The sequence below is a fragment of the Sus scrofa genome, chromosome 14, assembly GCF_054392235.1.
Source record: "Sus scrofa isolate SSC_HxYL_T2T_F1_AM1 chromosome 14, Sscrofa_HxYL_maternal_Yorkshire_Landrace_v2.0, whole genome shotgun sequence".
Lineage (NCBI taxonomy): Eukaryota > Metazoa > Chordata > Mammalia > Artiodactyla > Suidae > Sus > Sus scrofa.
In genome coordinates, this window is record NC_139396.1 from 107355958 (window position 1) to 107368610 (window position 12653).

Consider the following 12653-nt stretch of genomic DNA (forward strand, 5'->3'; position numbering starts at 1 on the left):
AAAGGACAGACGGAACTTCTTCGCAGAACAGATACTGACTCACAGACATTGAAAAACTTATGGTCTCTGGAGGAGACAGTTTGGGGGGGAGGAATGCACTGGGGTTGTGGGTTGGAAATCCTATGAAATTGGATTGTGATGATCATTTTACAACTATTAACATAATAAATTCTTTGAGTAATTTAAAAAAAATATCTGTGAAAAAGCTCAGAGGGGGAAGGCAAGATGGCAGAAGAGTAGGGGGACACAGTCACCCTCTCCCACAAACACAATAAAAAAAAAACACATCTACATGTTAACAACTCACACAGAACAGCAACTAAATGCTGACAGAAGAACTTAAACCTCCAGTAACAACAAGAAGCTCGTGACATAACTGGGTAAAACGAGAAAAGAGGAAAGTGAAAGAAGGGGAATTGGGACCTGATGAGTGCTCCCAAAAGGGAACTTTGAAGGAGAAAGGGAGCCCACACCCTGGAAAGTCACCTAATCAATGGAAAGATCAACAAAGTCGGAGGAATCTCCAGACTCTGAGAGGAGCACAGCAGTAGGTCTGAGAACTGACAATCAGAGTGAGAACCAAACAGATCATCTGAACTACTGGCACAGTCACCAAAAACTAAGACACTTAGATGGGAGCTGGGCACTAAGACCACAGCATCAGAGGTTAGTCCCCAGGAGCAGGCTGGGTTTGGCAGTGTGGAGACAGCCTGGGGAACTAGGAAGCTATGCATTGTGGTTGGAGGGATCAACACGCTAAGGGCTGGGGAGTGGAAAGCCACAACAGAGGGAAGAAGAGCTGGGAGAAGAGCTGAACCCACAGAAGAGACAATGTGCCAGTGTTGGGGACGGGGGGAGGGGAGGGGAGAGAAGGAGGGGCAGGCCACCATAGAATACTCTTTGCACCCCAGTGAGCTCACTTTCCCACCAGATAGCAGAAAGTAGTGATACCCAGTGCATCCCCATTCCCCTACCCCACGTGCGCCTGACCTGAGGCGGCCTTGCATCCTGGAGTGTTGGCCTTATCACTCGTGGGAAGCCGACCACCTCAGGGGCTTTCCTCCACCATGGCCTGCCCACGCTCTGGGGAGGCTACACATCTGTGGAGTATTGCCCAGCACCTCCAGCTCCCTCGAAGAGCTCTGCAGCCAGAAATGCCAGAGCAAGCTATGCCTGGTGACAGGAAGTCTGCCTCCATAATGGGACAGTCCTGCCAGTTCCAGCTGCCCTGGGGAAGTGTGCTTTTGTCTCCCAGTGGCCCAGCTAGCTGCTCCTGCCCTCAGGATATGCTGCACTCCCATAGAGCATCTGCCTGGTACCACCTGCCCCCTTGAAGAACTCCACAGCACAGAAACACCAGAGCAAGCTCTCCTGGGGTATGGGGAGTCTGCCTCTGCTGTGGTGCAGATCTGCCAGCCCCACCTGCCCTGGGGAAGTCCACCTTTGCTTCAGAGAGACACTGCTAGCCCTGCCCACTCTTGGGAAACAGCCCACTGCCTCAAAGAAGACCAGGCAACACTGCCAGTCCTTGGGAAACACTCCACAGCAGTGCAAGGGCAAATCTTGCCCGGCCACAGGGAGAGCAACTCCACCACAAAAAAGAAAATAACAAGCAAGATGAAGAAGCTGAGAAACCACCCCCACTTAAGCCAACAGGAGAACTCACCTAAAGCAGTCAACAATGAAACAGACCTCTGCAGTCAGACAGACTGGGAGTTCAAAAGTGAAATAGTGAAAATACTGAAGCAATTAAGAGAAGATGTGAACAGTAATGCAGCCTCCCTCAGAAAGGAACTACAAAATATAAGGAGGAGCCAAGAAAAACTAGAAAATTCATTTGCGGAGATACAAACTGAGCTAAAGACAGTAAAAACCGGAAAGAATAATGAGGAAGAACAAATTAGTGATGTGGAAGATAGAATAACGGAAATCACCCAAACAGGACAGCAGACAGAAAACCAAATGAAAAAAAAAAACATGAAAGCAATATTAGAGACCTATGGGATAATATAAAGTGGGCCAATCTATGCATAATAGGAATTCCAGAAGGGGAAGAAAAAGATAAGGGGATTGAAAATATATTTGAAGAAATTATCACTGGAAACTTCCCAAATCTAAAGGATACTGATGTCAAGATACAGGAAGCACATAGGGCCGCAAATAAGTTGAACCCAAATAGGACCACACCAAGACACATTATAATAAAAATGGCAAAAGTTAATGATAAAGAGAGGATCCTAAAGGTAGCCAAGAGAAAAGCAAAGTGTCAATTATAAGGGAACCCCCATAAGGCTATAAGCTGATTTTTCCACAGAAAATCTACGGGCCAGAACGGAATGGCAAGAGATATTTAAAGCACTGAAAGGAAAAAAATACGCAACCTAGAATATTCTATCCATAAAGAATATCATTTAAAATAGAAGGGGAAATAAAAATTTTTCCAACAAACAAAAGCTAAAAGAATACAGCAATTCAAAACCCAGGCTAAAAGAAATATTGAAAGGGCTTCTCTAAATCAAAAAAAAAAAAAAAAAGAGAGAGAGAGAGAGAGAAAGAGCTAAGAGGGAGCAAACCACAATCAGAGAGCAGTCACTCAAATAAGCCAGCATACAGATCACATCATGAAGATGCTTAAAACAAAATAAAATTAAAAAGAAAAAAAGACATCAAAATCGTAAAATGTGGGCAAGGGAAGTAAGGAAACAAATAGGTTCTTTTTTAATTTTCTTTTCTTAATTTTATTATGGTAATGAAGTGTTTGAACCTACAGGATTATCAGGCTAAAACACACAATTACAGGAAGGGGTTAGCATACTTAAAAAACAGGGCATCCACAAATCAAAACCAAACATTACATTCACAAAAAAATGAAAGGAAAAACACTCAAGCAGAAAATAATTGGAGGCCATCCAGCCAAAAAAGGAAAGGAAGAATGGAGAATCATAGAATCAACTGGAACATGAGGTTTAAAATGGCAGTAAATACATATCTATCAATTATCACCTTAAATGTCAATGGACTGAATCCTCCAATCAAAAGACACAAAGTGGCTGAGTGGATAAAAACAAAAAACCTTCAATCTGCTGCCTACAAGAAACTCACCTTAGGAGAGAGTACACATATAGATTGAAAGTGAGGGGGTGGGAAAAAATATTTCATGCCAATGGACATGACAGGAAAGCAGGAGTTGCAATACTCATATCAGACAAAATAGACTTTAAAATGAAAGCCATAAAGGAAGACAAAGAAGGACACTATTTAATGATTAAGGGATCCATTCAAGAAGAGGATATTACAATCATCAACATATGTGCCCCAAATACAGAAGCACCCAGATACATACAACAAATGTTAACAGACATAAAGGGAGAAATTGATGGGAATACAATCATAGTAGGAGACATTAACACCACACTCACAACAATGGACAGATCCTCTAGACAGAAAATCAATAAAGCAACAGAGATCCTAAAGGAAACAATAGAAAAGTTAGACTTAATTGATATCTTCAGGACACTACATCCAAAAAAATCAGAATTCACATTCTTCTCAAGTGCACATGGAACATTCTCAAGAATTGATCACATGTTGGGGCACGAAGCTAACCTCAACAAATTTAGGAGTATAGAAATTATTTCAAGTGTCTTCTCTGACCACAATGGCATGAAATTAGAAAAAAACAACAGGAAAAGAAATGAAAAAAAAAACCTACTACATGGAGACTAAACAACATAATACAAAAAAACCAATGGGTCAATGAGGAAATCAAGAAGGAAATTAAAAATACCTCGAGACAAATGATAATGAAGGCACAACCAATCAAAATCTATGGGATGCCACAAAAGCAGTGCACAGAGAGAAATTCATAGCAATACAGGCCTTCCTCAAAAAAGAAGAAAAATCTCAAATTGACAACTTAACCCACCACCTAAATGAATTAGAAAAAGAAGAAAAAAAAAAGACCTAAAGTCATCAGAAGGAAGGAAATTATATAGATAAAAGAGGAAATCAATAAAGTAGAGTTTCAAAAAACAATAGAGAAAATTAATAAAACCAAGAGCTGGTTCTTTGAAAACATAAACAAAATTGACAAACCCCTGGCTAGACTCACTAAGAAGAGGAGAGAAAGAACCCAAACAAACAAAATTAGAAATGAAAAAGGAGAAGTAACAATGGGTACTACCAAAACACACACACAAAAAAAAAAAAATGAGAGAATACTATCAACAATTATATGCCAACAAATTTGACAATCTGGAAGAAATGGACAACTTTCTAGAGACTTTCAGCCTGCCAAAACTGAAGCAAGAAGAAATAGATCTAATGACCAGATCAATCACTAGAAATGAAATTGAAAATGTCATAAAAACACTCCCTACAAATAAAAGCCCAGGACCAGATGGCTTCACAGGGGAATTCTACCAAACATACAAAGAGGTTCTGATACCCATCCTCCTTAAACGTTTCCAAAAGGTTGAGGAAAAAGGAACACTCCCAAAGACATTTTATGACTCTGCCATCACCCTAATTCCAAAACCAGACAAAGATACCACCAAAAGAGAAAACTATCGACCAGTATCTTTGATGAATATAGACGCAAAAATTCTCAACAAAATTCTAGCCAACTGAATCCAACAACATAACAAAAAGATCCTACACCATGGCCAGGTGGGGTTCATTCCAGGTGCACAAGGATGGTTCAACATATGTAAATCAATCAACATCATATACCACATTAACAAAAGTAAAGTCAAAAATCACATGACCATCTAAATAGATGCAGAAAAAGCATTTGACAAGTCCAACATCCGTTCATGATAAAAACTCTCGCCAAAGTGGGTAGAGAGGGAACATTCCTGAACATAATCAAAGCCATTTATAACAAACCCACAGCTAATATGGTTTATTGGAGAAATGGAGAAAAATTGAAAGCCTTCACAATTAAATCTGGAACAAGACAAGGATGCCCACTCTCACCACTGCTATTCAACATAGTTTTGGAAGTCCTAGCCACAGCAGTTAGACAAACAAAATAAATGAAATGTATCCAAATAGGAAAAAAAGAGAAAAAAAACTGTCACTGTATGCAGATGACATGATACTATACATAGAAAACCCTAAGGACTCGATCCCAAAACTACTTAAACTGATGAAAAAATTCAGCAAAGTAGCAGGATATAAGATTAACATTCAGAAATCAGAAGCATTTCTGTATACTAACAATGAAATAGTAGAAAAGGAATACAAAAACACAATACCTTTTAAAATTGCATCCCAAAACATCAAATACCTGGGAATACACCTGACCAAGGAGGTAAAGGACTTATATGCCAAGAACTATAAAACATTCATCAAGGAAATCAAAGAACATGTAAAGAAATGGAAAGATACTCCATGTTCCTGGATTGGAAAAATTAATATTGTAAAAATGGCCATACTACTCAAAGCAATCCACAGATTCAATGCAATCCCTATCAAATTACCCAGGACATTTTTTACAGAGCTAGAACAAACAATCCAAAAATTTTTATGGAACGACAAAAGACCCCAAATTGCCAAAGCAATCCTGAGGAACAAAAACTAATCAGGAGACATAATTCTTCCAGGCTTCAGGCAATATTACAAAGCCACAGTCACTAAAACAGTATGGTACTGGTATCAAAACATACAGACAGAACAATGGAACAGAATAGAGAACCCAGAAATAAACCCTGACACCTATGGTCAATTAATCTTTGACAAAGGAGACCAGAGCATAAAATGGGAAATAGAAATTCTATTCAGAAAGAATTGCTGGGAAAACTAGACAGCTGCATACAAACCAATGAAACTAGAGCACATCCTCACACCATGCATGAAAATAAACACTAAATGGCTGAAAGACTTAAGTATAAAACAAGACACCATCAAACTCCTGGAAGAGAACATAGGCAAAACATTCTCTGATATCAACCTTACAAATGTTTTCTCAGGTCAGTCTCCCAAAGCAACAGAAATAAAAACAAAAATAAACCAATGGGATCTAATCAAACTGACAAGCTTTTGCACAGCAAAGGAAACCAAATGGAAAACAAAAAGACCACTTACAGAATGGTAAGAAATAGTTTCAAATGATGCAGCTGACAAGGGCTTCATCTCTGGGATATGCAAACAACTTATACAACACAACAGCAAAAAAAGCCAACCAACCAATGGAAAAATGGGAAAAAGACATGAATAGACATTTCTCTAAGGAAGATATACAGATGGCCAGCAAGCACATGAAACATTGCTCAACATCCCTGATTATTAGAGAAATCAAAATCAAAACTACCATGAAATACCACATCACACCAGTCAGAATGGCCATCATTAATAAGTCCACAAATGACAAGTGCTGGAGGGGGTGGGGAGAAGAGGGAAGCATCCTGCACTGTTGGGGGTAATATAAGCTGGTACAGCCACTATGGAGAACTGTATGGAGGTACCTTATAAATCTATACATGGAACTACCATATGAACCAGCAGTCCCACTCTTGGGCATATATTCAGAAAAAACTCCTCAAAAAAGATACATGTACCCACATGTTCATCGCAGCACTATTCACAATAGCCAAGACATGGAAACAACCCAAATGTCCATCAACAGACAATTAGATTAGGAAGAGGTGGTATATATACACAATGGAATACTACTCAGCCCTGAAAAAGAAAAACATAATGCCATTTGTAGCAACATGGATGGATGCAAAGACTCTCATACTGAGTGAAGTAAGTCAAAAAGAGAAAGACAAACACCATATGATATCACTTATATCTGGAATCTAACATAAGGCACAAATGAATGTTTCCACAGAAAAGAAAATCATAGACTTGGAGAATAGACTTGTTGCTGCCCAGGGAGAGAGGGTGGAAGGGGGATGGACAGGGAGATTGGGGTTAATGGATGCAAACTATTGCTCTTAGAATGAATTTACAATGAGATCCTGCTGTGTAGCGTTGAGAACTATGTCTAGATACTTACATCACAACACAACAATGGCAGGAAAAAGTATGTACATGTATGTGTAACTCGGTCCCCATGCTGTACAGTGGAAAAAAAGAATAAATAAATAAATAAATATTTAAATACCATGACAGAAATTTAACAAGAAATGTCCAAAACCTATATGAAGAGGAACTATAAAACGATTCAGAAACACACAAAAATAATCTTACATAAATAGAAAGATAGAGTATATTATTGGATGCAAAGAATCAATATCGAAGATTTCGGGTCTCCTTAAGCTAATTCATAAAATTTAATTTGCTATAATTAAAAAATTTAATATAATCCAATAAAAATATCAATAAAAGAAAAAGCTCAGAAAAATATAAAAACTCATGAAAAGGACAGAGAAGAGGTTTGAAGAGTCAACCTGTTGCCAGAAGATGAGAGCAATGTTTATTAAATACAAAATTGAGATGAATAGATTAAAAAAGGTACTCTGCCCCACTTGGGCTATGCTTCCCTGATGACAGGTGAAATGACCTCACTTCCTTCCACCAAAGGCTGCCCATGGGCAAAGGACTTAAACAGTTATTTCTCCAGAGAAGACACAGGTATAAGAAAAGATGCTCAACATCACAGAAAAATGCAAATCAAAGTCACAATGAGATATAAACCCACATATGTTAGGATGGCCATTATCAGAATCAAAAAAAATAATGAATGTGGGTGAGGATGTGAAGAGATTGAAATTCTGGTTCACTGTTAATGGGAATGCAAAATAGCAAGGAAGCTATAGAAGACAACATGGTGGCTCCTGCAAAAATTAAAAATGGAATTACCACACGATGCAACAGTGTCACTTTTGTATATATATCCAAAAGAATTGAAACCAGGGCCTTGGAGAGTTGTCTGCACTCAGATATTCATTGCAGAATTATTCACAATAGCCAAGACATGGGAACAACCTAAATATCCATTGGCCTAAGAATAGATAAAGAAAATGTAGTAGAATATGCAATGGAATGCTATCCAGTCTTTAAAAGGCAAAAATCCTGTCATATGCAGCAACATAGACGAACCTAGAGGACCTTATAATAAGTGAAGTAAACTAGTCACAGAAGGACAAATACTATATGGTTCCACTTACATGAGATATCTAAGGGTCAGACTCATAGAAGTAGATAATAGAATGGTGGTTGCCAGGGGAACTGCTGTTCAAAGGATATAAAGTTTCAATTATGCAAGATGAATAGGTTCTAGAGATGCACAGTACAACATTGTCCCTGTAGTTAACAACACTGCATTGTACACTTAAAATTGAAGAGGATAGACCTCACGTTACATGTCTTCACCACAGCAAAAAAAAAAAAAACAGTTAAAATTAAAATACATAATAACAAAAAGAATACAAGAGCAGCATAACCAGAAAACAGGGTAGCTTTCTGACCTCAAGGATTCTGCTTTTGAAGCTAGTCCTTATATGGTCCCCTCCTTCATCTCTGTCAATTTATCAACAATAAAGAAAATACATGCAGTTTGCAATTCAGACATCAACAGAGAGTTGTAATTGGACATAAGAAAAGCGTACCAGCCTACCTTCTCTAGTGCCCCAATTCTGCCACCTTCCTTTTCTCTACTGCTTTGTTTTTATCTTTACTATATATAGGTCCTGTCATACTCTATTGTATTAACTGCTTATCTTTCTGCCACCCCACCAGACTGTACACAACCATAGGGGGATTGTTTGATATTTTAAGGTCCCCCCTGCTAGCACAGAGACTTGTGTATATTAAGTCAAACCACATGGAATTGCAGCTTTCAACCTTTTTAGCCCATAAAAGGAAAAGTACCCATTTCATATAATTCAACCTGATATGATTCAATGACTATATACCTAATAAATGATGAATGAAATAGAAAAAACCTGCTTCTCCACAGAGTAACCAAAATCAGACTCGCCTCTACAACTCTAAATACAAAAAGACAGGGTGACAATATCTGCAGAATTTTAAGTAAAAGTATTAAAAAGCCTAAAATTTATACCCAGATTGATTTGTGACCTCCACAGAAAAACTGCTTCAGACATTTAAGTTCTCAGAAGTCAGATCACATATAAAACCTTCATTAAAAAGTAATAATTTTGGATTTCCCTTGGTGGCACAGTGTGTTAAGGATCTGGTGTTGTCACTGCCATGGCTGGGGTCATAAGGATGGGAAGTTCCATACCGCTCCCATAACTTCTACATGCTGTGGGTGCAGCCAAAATAATAATAATAGTAATAATAAGAATAATAATAATTTTGAAGACATATTCCAAATGACTAAGATATTCCAAATGGCACTGGAATATTAACATTAAGTAAAGTTCCTAGCAAGAATCTCCCCCAAGGAATATAAAAATCCACAGTGGTAATTAATCAGAAAAGTCTTACCAAGAATTATTACCTCTGAGAACCACATTATAAGCTTTGAACCATCCTGCCTAGTGACCTACAAGAGGGGAAAGAACCAGAGCTGCCTTCAAAGTAGCATCTGAATAAAGCTGAAAATTAAACTATCAAGCCTGGAATATGTGCCTGCCTCTGGAACAGGTAGAATTCTGGGGAGCTGACCCACTTGCAAGAGCTGCAGGAAATATTAAGAGTGGGACTAGCCCTCATCCTCCTCAACTTTGGTTCAGGCAAGGAGCTAGCCAGGAAGGTTGGCTAGTGGGAGGTTCTGAGATACAGTAATGGGGTACACCAAAAGTCAGGCAGAATCCAGGACTTCAGACTGAATGACACACAGCTCTAGAAAAGCAATAATAATAAGATCAGTCACTGAGCTGGTTGTAGGGGCCTCTAGTCCCTGAGATTGGAAAGCCCTTACCAGATGCCAGCATATCAGAACAGGAGCATCATAAATGAAGAAGCCTGATTATAGCAGCTTATAGCAATGGGGACAGCTTGTCAGGTGAGACAAGCAGCAGAGGTACTCTGAGAATCTCCTGCTTCACTTCAGTGCCAGTCCTCCCTTTAGCAGAGGATGGAAGGGTGACTGAGCCTTCATGTAAGGATCAGATGTGAGGATCCAGGACCATAAAGAGTCTAGGATCAAGCCAGACCTTCAGTAGCTCTACATGGTTAGAGGATAAATTACAAACTCCCTAACTTGACCTACAAGGCCCTAGAATACTAGGTCCTGCCTGTCATTCCCAAGTCTTCCTTTGGACATATGTTTTGACCCATTCTCAAGGAGCTTCTGCCCCAAAGGAAGTCAGTGACCCCCTCTTCCTTGTGTTTGGCTCTGAGACACACAACACACTGCTCCGTAATGATTTCATTGCATCTGTGTTTCCATTACTTAGTAGCCACCTCCTCCCTGCATCTCCAGTGCCTATCACAGAGCCAGCTTGTAGAAAGAGATACCCACTATGGACTAAAGGACACAGGGGGTCATGCATGAGGTCTTCTAAGCTGTTGAGAATAAAGTAGTAGTACAGAGTAGGGCTGCTGAATTTATTGGCATGTAGAATAAAGGGACCTTGGAGACTAGAGTTTAAACTCTATCCCAACTGCCTTTTTAATCTCAGCCTATAAATCTTACATAGAAATTCTTGTCTTTACCCTCCTCAAGGTAGGAGGGTGAAGGAGGTGCAACTGGCTGTCATTGAGGAATGCTTATAAATGATGACAAGAACTCAGGGCTTGACGAGTGTTACGTTTGGGTGTTATTTTTTAACTCCAGGAGACAGCACCTACGAAATATATTTTCTGATTTCATTGCCTCTCTACATAAATAAATAAATATGAGGCAATTTGATGCAGGGGAACCACCACAGGCTTGGTCTCACAGATTGGGTTGCAAATTCCAGCTCGACCACTTAATGAGGAAGTGAAGTGATTGGTTATAAAACTGGGACATTATCGTCTAACACATAGTGTTGGGAGAATCATTGACAAATCAATGTAATATGCCTAATTCTGAACTGGGTTCCTATTAAACATTCAGTGGATGTCTATCCCTTCCTCCTGCATCAGGGAGCACCACAGCTTCCTTTATCAGATTCTGCTCCAGAGCCTCAGAAGTCTGTGCCTTGAAGACAAGGTCACTTTTAACTTCAAAATAAATATCGCATAATGCCATAAATATCTTATCAGAAACTTCCTTGTACTTAGTGTTTCCTATGAAGCTAAATAATGGAGGGAATCACCAAGGAGCTGAATTCTGGGATCCACTGCCCATGGCCAGGGACAGAGATTGAATGTCTCTTCCAATTCTAAAGATGCTGGGAGATCCTTTGATGCCTGTGGATCCCTTGAGCCTCAACATCTATGAGAAGGAAAAATAATGACTGGGTCCACTTCTGTAAGGGCTTAAGAGGTCCATGCCCTGAAGGATCCCAGGACACATACTCAATAGCTGCCCTTTGCCCTCATCCCTCCTTTGGGAGGTTGAGAGAGAGACTTAAGTGGTAGAAGACTGACAAGTGTAACCACAAGGCAGGAAGGGACCTCAGAGGTTTAGGAATGTGGAAGAAAAGGAAGCTGCAAGTATATGAGTCGGAGATGAAGTGGCTTCTCCTGGGGGCATGTTGGCCTGCAAATCTGCACTCTGGCTAAGGGTCTGATGAAGCCAGTTTTACCACCAGCAAATCTTGCTCTCAGAGGAGTTCGACCTGGTGGCTGAAACAGTGCTGCAGGGGTTTCCCAGCCACCGAGTGCAAAGATTAGGGGCAGGGGAGGTCAAGCAGCCGTGTGCCTTTCACAGTCCTAATTATGAGATGTTTAACCCAAGCTGAACTCTTCATCCCTCCCAGCTATATAGCCTGTGGTTGCTCTGCTGTTTCTTTCCACTCTGTGTTCCTATCAGGAACCTGGATAGGAATTACTTGCCATCAGTAATAAGCCCTGGGGAGGCATTATTGTGGCTCCTTTTTTTAACACAAGGCTGTGTCTTTCAAGTAAATTGACTTTGGCCGTCTTGGAGCAATACCTTTCTCAGTGCAACCCGACAAGAACATCCATGCTTCAAATCCACTCCAGCCCTCCCTCCTCCCGATCTCCCTGTGGCTATCAGCATATCTTAGCATTCTGAGTGATCACTACACTCCAAAGGGGACCCCAGATGGAGCTAAAGGTATATTGATGGGCCCAGTCTTGTGGGTGGTGGGGCTTGGGGTGTCTGCTGGGATTGGGCTGGGGCTCTAACTTAGCAAGGAAGGGGAGGCTGAAGAGAAGTCCAAAACTGGTAAAAACTGGAGATTAGGGCAGTTTGCATTGTAAGGGTGCTCTGGGCTTCCCCAAAATACTAAATATATAGTAACCTGATCCCTTTCCCTTCCTCTGGTAGGAACATGATCTCTTTGTCCTCACATGGACTGATCCAGACTAGGGTGATGTCATAAGAGGAGGGAGCCCTTAATGACTAGGGGGGCTGCACCCCAGAGTTATTTCATGCCCCTGAGCTCTGGCCCTCTCTTCCACTTTGTGGCCTTCACACAGAATCCTTCCTCAGCCAGCCACTGCCCTTCTCTCCACACAGGAGGTTCCTTGTGATTCTTCAGCCCTCAGCTCTTTCTTGAGCCCTAGACAAGACCAGGCCACCCTGCTATTTATTTTTAAAGTGCCCTGTGCTTCCGTAGATAGTCCATATCCCAGATGATAATTATCATTTTTTTTTAATACACACCCACAGCTTATGG

At 40.4% G+C, this 12653-nt stretch overlaps 1 long non-coding RNA gene across 1 annotated transcript in view; it reads right to left on the bottom strand.

Moving 5' to 3' along the window:
• LOC106506064 (uncharacterized) overlaps window positions 1–12653 on the bottom strand; it is a 356616-nt gene that overhangs the window by 126909 nt on the left and 217054 nt on the right. The gene's annotated exons all lie outside the window — the stretch shown is intronic.